Genomic DNA, 10235 nt, shown 5'->3' with positions numbered 1-10235 from the left:
GGGCTACAGGCGCACTTGACACCACATGCGAATAATTTTGTGTTTTTAGTAGAGACAGGGTTTCACCATGTTGGTCAGGCTGGTCTGAAACTCCTGACCTCAGGTAATCCACCCGCCTCTGCCTCCCAGTGCTGGGATTACAGATGTGAGCCACCAAGCCCAGTCGGTACAAGACTGTTTTTTTTGTTTTTTTTTTTTTTCCCCGAGACGGAGTTTTTGCTCTTGTTACCCAGGCTGGAGTGCAATGGTGAGATCTCGGCTCACCGCAACCTCCGCCTCCTGGGTTCAGGCAATTCTCCTGCCTCAGCCTCCTGAGTAGCTGGGATTACAGGCACGCGCCACCATGGCCAGCTAACTTTTTGTATTTTTACTAGAGACGGGGTTTCACCATGTTGACCAGGATGGTCTCGATCTCTTGACCCCGTGATCCACCCGCCTCGGCCTCCCAAAGTGCTGGGATTACAGGCGTGAGCCACCGCGCCCGGCCTGGTACAAGACTGTTAATTGCAGCCTTACCATTTATTGAAAAGTAGGTCACGCATAGTGACTCACCCCAATAATCCCAGCACATTGGGAGGCCAAGGAATAAAGACTGCTTGAGTCCAGGAGTTCAAGACGAGCCTGGGCAACATAGCAAGACCCAGGTCTCAAATAAATAAATAGAAATAAGGCAGGTATTCCACACTGAGACCCTCCTCTCCCACCAATATCTCTACCTAGCCCACATCTAATGAGGGAAAGGGAAAGAACCTGTCTTCCCCACCTGAAGCTCATAATTCATCAGTTTCTGTCCATTTTCCCTCCACCTTTGCCTTTGTCTCTGTGTAATGTGGGGGTGATAAGCTTGGTGTGAGGCGGAGGCTCTCAGGAGAACCAGACTAAGGGATACATACCTGTATTCTAGCTCAACCTCTACACCCTACTTCCCCGTGAATGTCAGGATAGTTCCAGTCCAATTTGGGGCTTATCAGTGGAAAAGATAAAGCATTGTGTCCCTCCAACCCACTCGTCCCCAAATTACAAGACACAAGACACACGTGGATCTGTCTATTAGAATGAGTTATTGGAGGAACCCCAGGGGACCCTTCTTGGATCAGGAACCAATGTTCACGGTCCCAAAATCCCACGGGACGGGGCCCCAGCCTTCATGGCCGCAGCATAGAACCTCGCCACCTCCTCGCTGCGGTTGCCCTGGGCCGAGTCAAACCACATCTGGATGCAGCGGCCGCTCCCTCGGCTGTAGTCGCTGACCTTGTAGGAGCGACTCCAGAGGCCCTCACAAAGGGCCGCTGGAGTGGGGAAGTAGGACTCAAAGGTGCGGCAGAGGGCCCCGGCCGGACACTCATTAATCCCTGAGGGAGGAGAACATAAGACCCTTAGCTTCTGGGCCAGACCGCACCCCTCCCAACCCCAAAGCCCCACTCCCACTCCTCATCTGGTCTCCTCCCGGCCCTCACCTGAGGTCCAATTCCAGCCTTTGTGCCAGTTGCTCTTGCAGGTGTAGGAGGTGCGACAGTCCTCCCACCAGCGCTCGCAGTCCTCTTTGCACAGGGGCACGTTCAGGATGCGCTCTTTGCGCCAGCTCTGGTTGACCTTGGTGAGGAGGAGAGGGAAGGCTCCTGTTAGCCACGTATCTCAGCAACTGCAGGCTTGAAGGGGACCAGAGCTGTGGGAGGGGGCAGGGCCTCCACCACCCTCAGACCTGAATTCCTGGACCAAGCCCTCCCTGCAAGTGTCTGGCAGGCTCTGCCCTCTGATGAGCGTCATGGTTTTTTTATTTGTTTGGTTTTTGTTGTCGTTGTTTTGACGGAGTCTCACTCTGTCGCTCAGGGTGGAGTGCAGTGGCACAATCTTGGCTCATTACAACCTCTGCCTCCCAGGTTCAAACAATTCTCCTGCCTCAGCCTCTCAAGTAACTGATATTACAGGCACCTGCTGCCAAGCCCAGCCAATTTTTGTATTTTAGTAGAGACAGAGTTTAGCCATGTGATCCACCTGCCTTGGCCTCCCAAAGTGCTGAGATTGCCAGCGTGAGCTGCTGCGCCTGGCCATGAGGGTCATGTTTGTGGGAATGGCACTCATACCTGCTGGATCAGGCCCCAGGTTGGGTGAGCTCTCATAGAGACAGGTGTCCGGGATGAATTGGCACTTGCAGGCGGGCTCCATCCTGCCGCAGTGCTCCCAGTTAAAGTTGTACAGGCGGGAAGTGTGCAGCTCCTGGCTGGTGTCGGCCGTGCAGCAGGCATTCTTCCTCCCAGGACTGCACTGGGTGGGGAAGACACAGGACTAAGTGCCTCCCCACCACAGCCATCTCTTCCATATTCTGGCTCCTCTGCCCCAGGTAGGTCATCCAGAGGAACACTTGCTGGGGAGGGCCCTTGAGGAGTCCCCATCTGGGGACAGAAGCAATTACAATATTGGTGTGTTTTGCCCATATTTATTTATTTCTTTATTTGAGATAGGTCTTGCTTTGTTGCACAGGCTGGAGTGCTATGGTTTGATCTTAGCTTGCTGTAGCCTCAACCTCCTGGGTTAAACAATCCTCCCACCTCAGCCTTCCAAGTAGCTGGAATTCAGCCCCATGCCAGCATACCTGGCTATTTTTAAGATCTTTTTGTAGAGATGGGGTCTCACAATGTTGTCCAGGCTAGTCTCAAACTCCTGTTCTCAAGCAATCCTCTCATCTCAGCTTCCCAAAGTACTAAGATGTGAGCTGTCACACCTGGCCAATATTGGCTTTTAACGGAGTGTCATAGAGGGGAGCCACTGTCTAGGAGAGTAATTATTGTTTGTACAGCTCTTAATGGTTTAAAAAGTTATTTCACATTATCAGATTATTTATATTATTCATTTTGCATTTAGCCAATATTAACTGAGTGCTTATTATACATCAGGCGCTGTGCTAGGTCCTAGGAACACCGCCGTGAACAAAACAAGTACCATCTCTAGCCTCATGGAGAGTATGGATTTAGTGGGTGGATGCGCTGTGAAAGAACACCGTAGAGAGACAAAGAACACTGTAGACATAGAAAACCATAGGTGCAAAGTCCCCGAGGATTTTGTACTTTATCCTCTTAACAACCCAGTATGAATGCTTACCCTCATTTTTTACAGAGTTTCAGAAAGCTACACCTGTGGTACACAGTGGGGTTAAGGTTTAACTCAGGACAAGGAGGAGAGGAACCTGGCCGGGTTGTGGTGGAGGGCTGAGGTCAGGGGCTGGTCTGGCTTTCCCAGGATCTGGAGGTCCAGGTGAGGAGACTCCAGGTAGATCCTGAGAGTCCTAGGGGAACAGAGGAGCTGTAGCCCGCACATGGGCCTGAACCCAGACTTGACTAAATGTGAGAAAGGCCATCCTAGAAAGGTAAATTCAATGCAGGCAAGACAAGCGGAAATGGTGGAAGTTTCTCTTTGGAAATCACTCTAGGCCAGGACTCAGGAAACCTGAGAAATCAGGAATCAATTGCTTAAAATTTCTGGGCTGAACCCTCACACCTAGGGTCAAGTGATGGTGGAGGTGTGACAGGTCTGAGCACCCAGGAGAAACAGTAAGGAAATCCATGGGAGTGGAGCCAGATCTACCCATCTCCCACACCCTGGCCCACACCTGGTGCCGGCTGACACACAACATGCTTCCCCGCCTGCCCGACTTCACACTTGCGTTTCCTTATATGTCCCAACTCTAAGTCTCCCTGCAAGACCCCTTGCACATCATGGGTCTTGGGGTTTGGCAGACATGGGTCTTGCCTGTTGGAGTCAGGAGTTTCTGCCTCTGAAAGGGTTAGTGAATATAATGAAAAGAACTCCCTGGCTATAGTAGGGGCTCTATAAATATCATCGCTCTCGTATAGCTCATGGCCCTGAGAATTATAATCATCTGTGTCTCTCAAAGGTCTACATCTGCACCATTTCCTGGCAAATAGGAGGTACTCTAGAAGGTTCTGAAAAGCAAATGAAGTGGTGGGCACAGAGTTTCAGTTTCAGTTTTGGAGGATGAAAGAGGTCAGGAGAGCGGTGGCTCACGTCTGTAATCCCAGCACTTTGGGAGGCCGAGGCAGGCAGATCAAGACAGATCAGGAGATGGAAACCATCCTGGCCTACATGGTGAAACCCTCTCTCTACTAAATTACAAAAAAAGAATTAGCTGGGTGTAGTGGTACACGCCTGTAGTCCCAGCTACGCGGGAGGCTGAGGCAGGGGAATTGCTTGAACTGGGAGGCAGAGGTTGCAGTGAGCCGAGGTCACACCACTGCACTCCAGCCTGGCAACAGAGCAAGACTCTGTCTCAAAAAAAAAAAAAGGAAGAAGTCAGGAGATGGATGGTGCTGACGGCTGCACAACCACATGAGCATACTTAATGCCACTGATCCGTATAGTTAAAAACAGCTAAAATGCAAAATTTATGTTTTTTGGGTTTTTAAAATTTTACCACAAATTTAAAATAAGCAAATAGAATGTTGGGAATGACTCAGATGTCATGGGGCTTCCGGGCTGTCCTCTCTTCGCTTTAGCCCTCAGATCCTGTCCATGCCACAGGCTCCCCCTGGGCACATCCCCAGCCCTCTGGGAATGTGAACGCTTGTGGGGAGCAGAGCAGGAGACCAGAGGAATGAAATACAGGCACTCTCCTGAGCCTGGAGTTCAAATTCGAGCTTGCCCTCCCCAAGCTACCTCAGTGGCCTTACCTGTGGAATGGGGACCCTGGCCTTCCCTTCCTTTTCTTGTGGGCATCAGCACCCTTGGCTCTGGCCACACTGGACCCGCCATTGCTCATGCTGTCACCCTCTGACCTGAGTGCATGCTGTCCTCCGTCAATCTGTCCTTTCCTGCTTTTTCCTCCTGGAAAACTCTTACTCATCTTCCCAGGCCAAGGCCAATGGCCTCTTCACTGGGACTCCCCAGCATATCTGATTGGTCACTGTCTGTTCAGTACCTAATGGGGGTGGGAAGCTGGCCTGTTTGTACATGTTGGCTGTACCATGACCATGAGGGGCCCAGCTCCTCTTCTACTGTGCCATTGAGCTCTGTGGGCTGACACGTAATTAAGCCTGGGAAAGTATGGACAATCTCTCTCCTCAGTTCCCACTTGCACCTGCACCCTCTGTGGGCCTATTTCCTCATTTGCGTAAGTAGAGACTACCGCGCACCCACCCTGCCCTTTGGGCTTATTTACTAACATGGCATAAGTGAAAGCATGTGAGCTATAGGCTTATAGTGGCTGTTAGGTATGTGGTCTCTTTATTATTGTAGATTTGGTGGCCTCTGGTAGGGAGACCCTCCAGGATCACAGCAGCCATCCTCCTGCCTTCATCACCTCCCATAGCTGACTTCTCCACCCCACTAACGTTTGTCTGTCAGAGGCAGCCCTCTCCCCCGCCACAGACTCTGCTTTATCCTCACCTGGCCATACAGGTTGTCCTCAGGGCCGGGCTGTGCTTTGTGGTGCTTGGCATCCATGTAGACATTGAGCAGACCTGTCCTGGCCCACATACTCCTGGGCTGGGCACTTCCCGCAGCGGTCACCAAAGCCAGAAGCAGCAATTGGGTCACCGCCAGACCATGTCTATCTATTCCTACCAGAGACCCACAGTCAGAGGTGGACAAGGCCTGAGAGAAGGGCAGCAGCCACAAGATTGTGTACTGTCCCCCTCCCAGGCCCAGATCTCTGCCCTCCCCACCCTGCATCCCCCACAGGGCAGCTGAGCCAAAAAATGTGGACTGGGTAGAGGTGAGAGGGAGCCCTTCCCTAGGCTGGAGGCAGCACTCTCCTCCTGCTTCCCACCCAACAGAGCTCTAGGTCCAGACTCTGACACCAGCTCGCTCTGTGATCATGGAGGAAGCCGGCTCTCCAGTGGACTTCCTCTCTTGGATTTCTCCAGTGTTTTATGCAATTCCTCTCAAATTTGCACAAGGTGGAACCACAGGTCATGGTCTGCTGATTCAGGGGTAGGACTCTAGACAGCCTCACACTTCTGTTTGCTCAGCCCGTCCTCCTACCCCAAGGCAGCTGAGGTTTAGATGCCCAGGGAAGCTGAGCTGGGGCCAGCAAAGGCCATGGAGCCATCAGCTATTGTGCATGGTCCTGGAGCAGATGCTGTGGGAGGTGAGGCGGTGGGGGCAATCGCACCTCACCCCTCACCCCTCCTCCATTTTGGGAACTTACTCAGGCAGAGGCAGGCTCAACACCACATGGAAACTGCCAAAGATTGGACCTTTCACCCTCTGAAGCCACAGCCTGAGCTCTACGTTGGCCCCTTTCAGCCATGGCTGGAGCAGCTGGGACACAGGGCACCAAGTCCCTAGGCTGCACACAGCATAGGGACCCTAGGCCAGGCCCATGAAACCATTTTCTTCTAGGCCTCTGGGCCTGTGATTGGAGGGGCTGCCGTGAAGACCTCTGACAATGCCCTGGAGACATTTTCCCCATTGTGTTGAGGGTTAATGTACATTACTTATGCACATTTCTGCAGCTGGCTTGAATTTCTCCTCAGAAAATAGGCTTTTCTTTTCTATCACATTGTCAAGCTGCAAATTTTCTGAACCTTTATTTCTGAACCTTTAGTCTCTGCTCCCCTTACAAAACTGAATGCCTTTAACAGCATCCAAGTCACTTCTTTTTTTTTTTTTTTTTTTTTATACTTTTCCCCAGAACCTAAAGTGCAACCAAGTCACCTCTTAAATGCTTTGCTGTTTAGAAATTTCTTCTGCTACCAAGCATGGTGGCTCACACCTGTAATCCCAACACTGGGAGGTTGAGTCAGGTGGATCATCTGAGGTCAGGAGTTTGAGACCAGTCTGGCCAATGTAGTGAAACCCCATCTCTTCTAAAATGCAAAAATTAGCCAGGCATGATGGCACATGCCTGTAATCCCAGCTACTTGGGAGGCAGAGACATGAGAAACGCTTGAACCCAGGAGGCAGAGGTTGCAGTGAACCAAGGTCACACTGCTGTACTCCAGCCTGGGTGACAGTGAGACTCTGTCTCAAAATAATAATTAAAAAAAAAGAAATTTCTTCTACCAGATACCCTAAGTCATGTCTCTCAAGTTCAAAGTTCTGCAAATCTCTAGGGCAAGGGCAAAATGCTACCAGTCTCTTTTCTAAATCATAACAAGAGTTATCTTTGCTCTAGTTCCCAAGAAGTTCCTCAACTTCATCTGAGACCACATCAGCCTGGATCTTATTATCCATATCACTATCAGGCTTTTGGTTAAAGCCATTCAACAAGTCTCTAGGAAGTTCCACACTTTCCCATTTTCCTGTTTTCATCTAAGCCCTCTAAACTATTACAATCTCTGCCTGTTACCCAGTTCCAAAGTCGCTTCCACATTTTCAGGTATTTTTTCAGCAATACCCGACTCCCAGTACAAATTTACTATATTAGTCTGTTTTCACGCTGCTGATAAAGACATACGTGAGACTGGGCAATTTACTAAAGAAAGAGGTTTATTGGACTTACAGTTTAACATGGCTGGGAAGGCCTCACAATCATGGCAGAAGGCAAGGAGGATCAAGTCACATCTTATGTGGATGGAAGCAGACAAAGAGAGGGCTTGTGCAGAGAAATCCCATTTTTTAAACCATCAGATCTCGTGAGACCTATTCATTATCATGAGAACAGCACAGGAAAGACCCACCCCCATGATTCAATTATCTCCCTCCAGTTCCCTCTCACAACACCTGGGAATTATGGGAGCTACAAGATGAGATTTGGGTGGGGACACAGAGCCACGTCATATCACTGTACATCTAATAACATAACTTTAAAGTTACTTCTTTATGCCTTGTAGGGTCTAAACTTAAAACTCTTTCATTAGCCAATATAAAAATGTTAGGGGGCCAGGCTTGGTGGCTCATGCCTGTAATCCCAGCACTTTGGGAGCCCAAGGCTGATGGATTGCTTGAGCCCAGGAGATCAAGACCAGCCTGAGAAACATGGGGAGATCCCATCTTCACACAAAAATACAAAAATTAGCTGGGCAAGGTGGTGCAAGCCTATAGTCCCAGCCATTTGGGAGGATGAGATGGGAGGATTGCTTGAGCCCAGGAGGTCAAGGCTGCAGTAAGCCATGATGGCATCATTGCACTCCAATGGTGACAGAGTGAAATTCTATCTCAACAACAACAACAACAACAAAAAAAAAAAAAAAAAGAGAGAGAGAAAAAGAAAAATGTTAGGAAAGAGAACTTCATGTTTTCAAGTTGAAAGTGCCTGACATGGCTGGGTGTGGTGGCTCAAACCTGTAATTCCAGCACTTTGGGAGGCCAAGGCAGGGGAATCAGCTGAGGTCATGCATTCAAAACCAAACTTGCCAACATGGCAAAATCCTGTCTTTACTAAAAACCAAAACAAAACAAGAATTATCCAGGCATGATGGCATGTAGCTGTAATCCCAGTGACTCAGGACGCTGAGGCAGGAGAATCGCTTGAATCCACAGGTGGAGGTTGCAGTGAGCCAAGATCTCACCAGCCTGGGCAACAGAGCCAGACCCTGTCTCCAAAAAAAAAAAAGAAAGAAAGAAAAGGTTTGTAATAAGCTATAGGACTCTGACAGGTGCTCTCAAATACAGGTTTCTGATAACTTTGGAGATTGTGATATTGGAATAAAGGAAAATGTAGAGGACTCATAAAGATCTAAAGTGTTCACAAATATTAAGCATAACAAGAACTGAATGGACTGAACTCAGAAAGCTGAAGCAAGCTTTTTTACTTTTGCTTGGAATATTGCTGATCCTTGTTTTGTTTTTCAGAGTCAAAGAAACTTATTTTCAACTCTTTATGGCCTTTATGATTGAGTAAGGTATATTCTTGTGAACAAAATGTGAATCATATTTTTCTCTCTCTCTGCCTGGCTTCTCCAGAATTTGGAAACTATCCATGAGTATTCTTGTGAGAATATAGTAGTTTGCATCAGTGCAATAAAAATCCTTTTTTTTTTTTTTTTTTTTTGGCAACAGGATGCAATTGGAGAAACTAGTTATATTACCAAGGTTTTCACTGGAAGAGTCTGCTACACTTTAAGAAGTCAAGCTCAACTTGTAGAGCTGAGAAAAGCCCAGTGGGGAGACTGGCCTCATACCCTTGTCTACTCAGTTCCTGTACAGGGTTCCTAACCTGTGTCCAGTAAAGAATGTCACTTTCTTTTTTTTTTTTTTTTTCTTTTTCTTTTTAATAAAGATGGGGTTTCACAATGATAGCCAGGCTGGTCTTGAACTCCTGACCTCAGGTGATCCACCCACTTCGGCCTCCCAAAGTGCTAGGATTACAGGCGTGAGCCACCGCGCCCGGCCAACAATGTCACTTTCTAACAGGTCTAGGAGCTCCAAATTTATCATGGGACCTTAAGAGGAGAAGATCACCCAACTCACAGGTATTTGAGGACATAAATCCATGTCTGGGCTCAGTTTTAAAACATCTTATCTGAGATTCCTTGAGGAACAGAGATCCATCAAAGCCAACCTAAAAGACCTGTATAGAAATAGTTATTCTTGCTGCACTTCACGCAAATAATCAGACCAAGTATAAGACTAAAGTCTATGTTGCAAACAACTCAATCCTGTCATAATTTGCTTTTTTTAACAAAAATGAAGACTGGAGAGAGAGAAATTATATTTCAGGATATCATACATTCGTCATTAAATTCTAAAGTCATTAGTTTTTAAGTTTTTGCCTACGTTTCTAGACTAACCCTGCTTGTTCTTGTGAACCAACCAGCAATCTCCAGCTGCAACTCAGGAAGAAGAAGGGTATGGGTCATGTAAAAATCTGGGTAATATTCTAGTTCTGAGTAATTATCCTGCAAATCCTGCCAGGTGATGGGAATAAATAGGATGCCTCTCAATCAGAGGTTTCCTTTTTGGGAAAGGAAGAGCTAACCAAAACCAAGCACCATGCACCCAAATCCTAGCATGCATAACTATACCCACCAGTCATCTGGGCATGTCACAAGACATCCTTTTTTCTCCCTTGTTGGGGGAGGACTCAATTCTGCAGCTTCACCTTCCTTAGCATTTGGCTTATGATAAGGAGTCCATGCAACCCCCGTCAGACACATTTTTGTTCCAAACTCAATTCTAAGCTTTGGGTCAAAGCCCCAGGAAAGCAAATTGATCTAAGGGATTCAGAGGCAGATGATAATAGAGGTTAAAAGGCACAGTGCAGGTGAGCATGGCTAATTCCTGCCAACCAAGCCAAACCTCCCATTTCATGGATAAACGTCATGCTAGTATCTATG

At 48.2% G+C, this 10235-nt stretch overlaps 1 pseudogene; it reads right to left on the bottom strand.

Moving 5' to 3' along the window:
• Positions 1-1042: 1042 nt before the first annotated feature.
• LOC105720070 (folate receptor gamma-like) lies at positions 1043-5685 on the bottom strand (annotated as a pseudogene).
• Between the last annotated feature and the right edge of the window lie 4550 nt (positions 5686-10235).

This window comes from Aotus nancymaae, unplaced genomic scaffold, assembly GCF_030222135.1.
Source record: "Aotus nancymaae isolate 86718 unplaced genomic scaffold, 86718_ANA_hifiasm-v0.15.2.pri h1tg000059l, whole genome shotgun sequence".
In the NCBI taxonomy this organism is placed as follows: Eukaryota; Metazoa; Chordata; class Mammalia; order Primates; family Aotidae; genus Aotus; species Aotus nancymaae.
The sequence above is the reverse complement of the archived record's forward strand: the minus strand, read 5'-3'. Positions and strand labels throughout refer to the sequence as shown.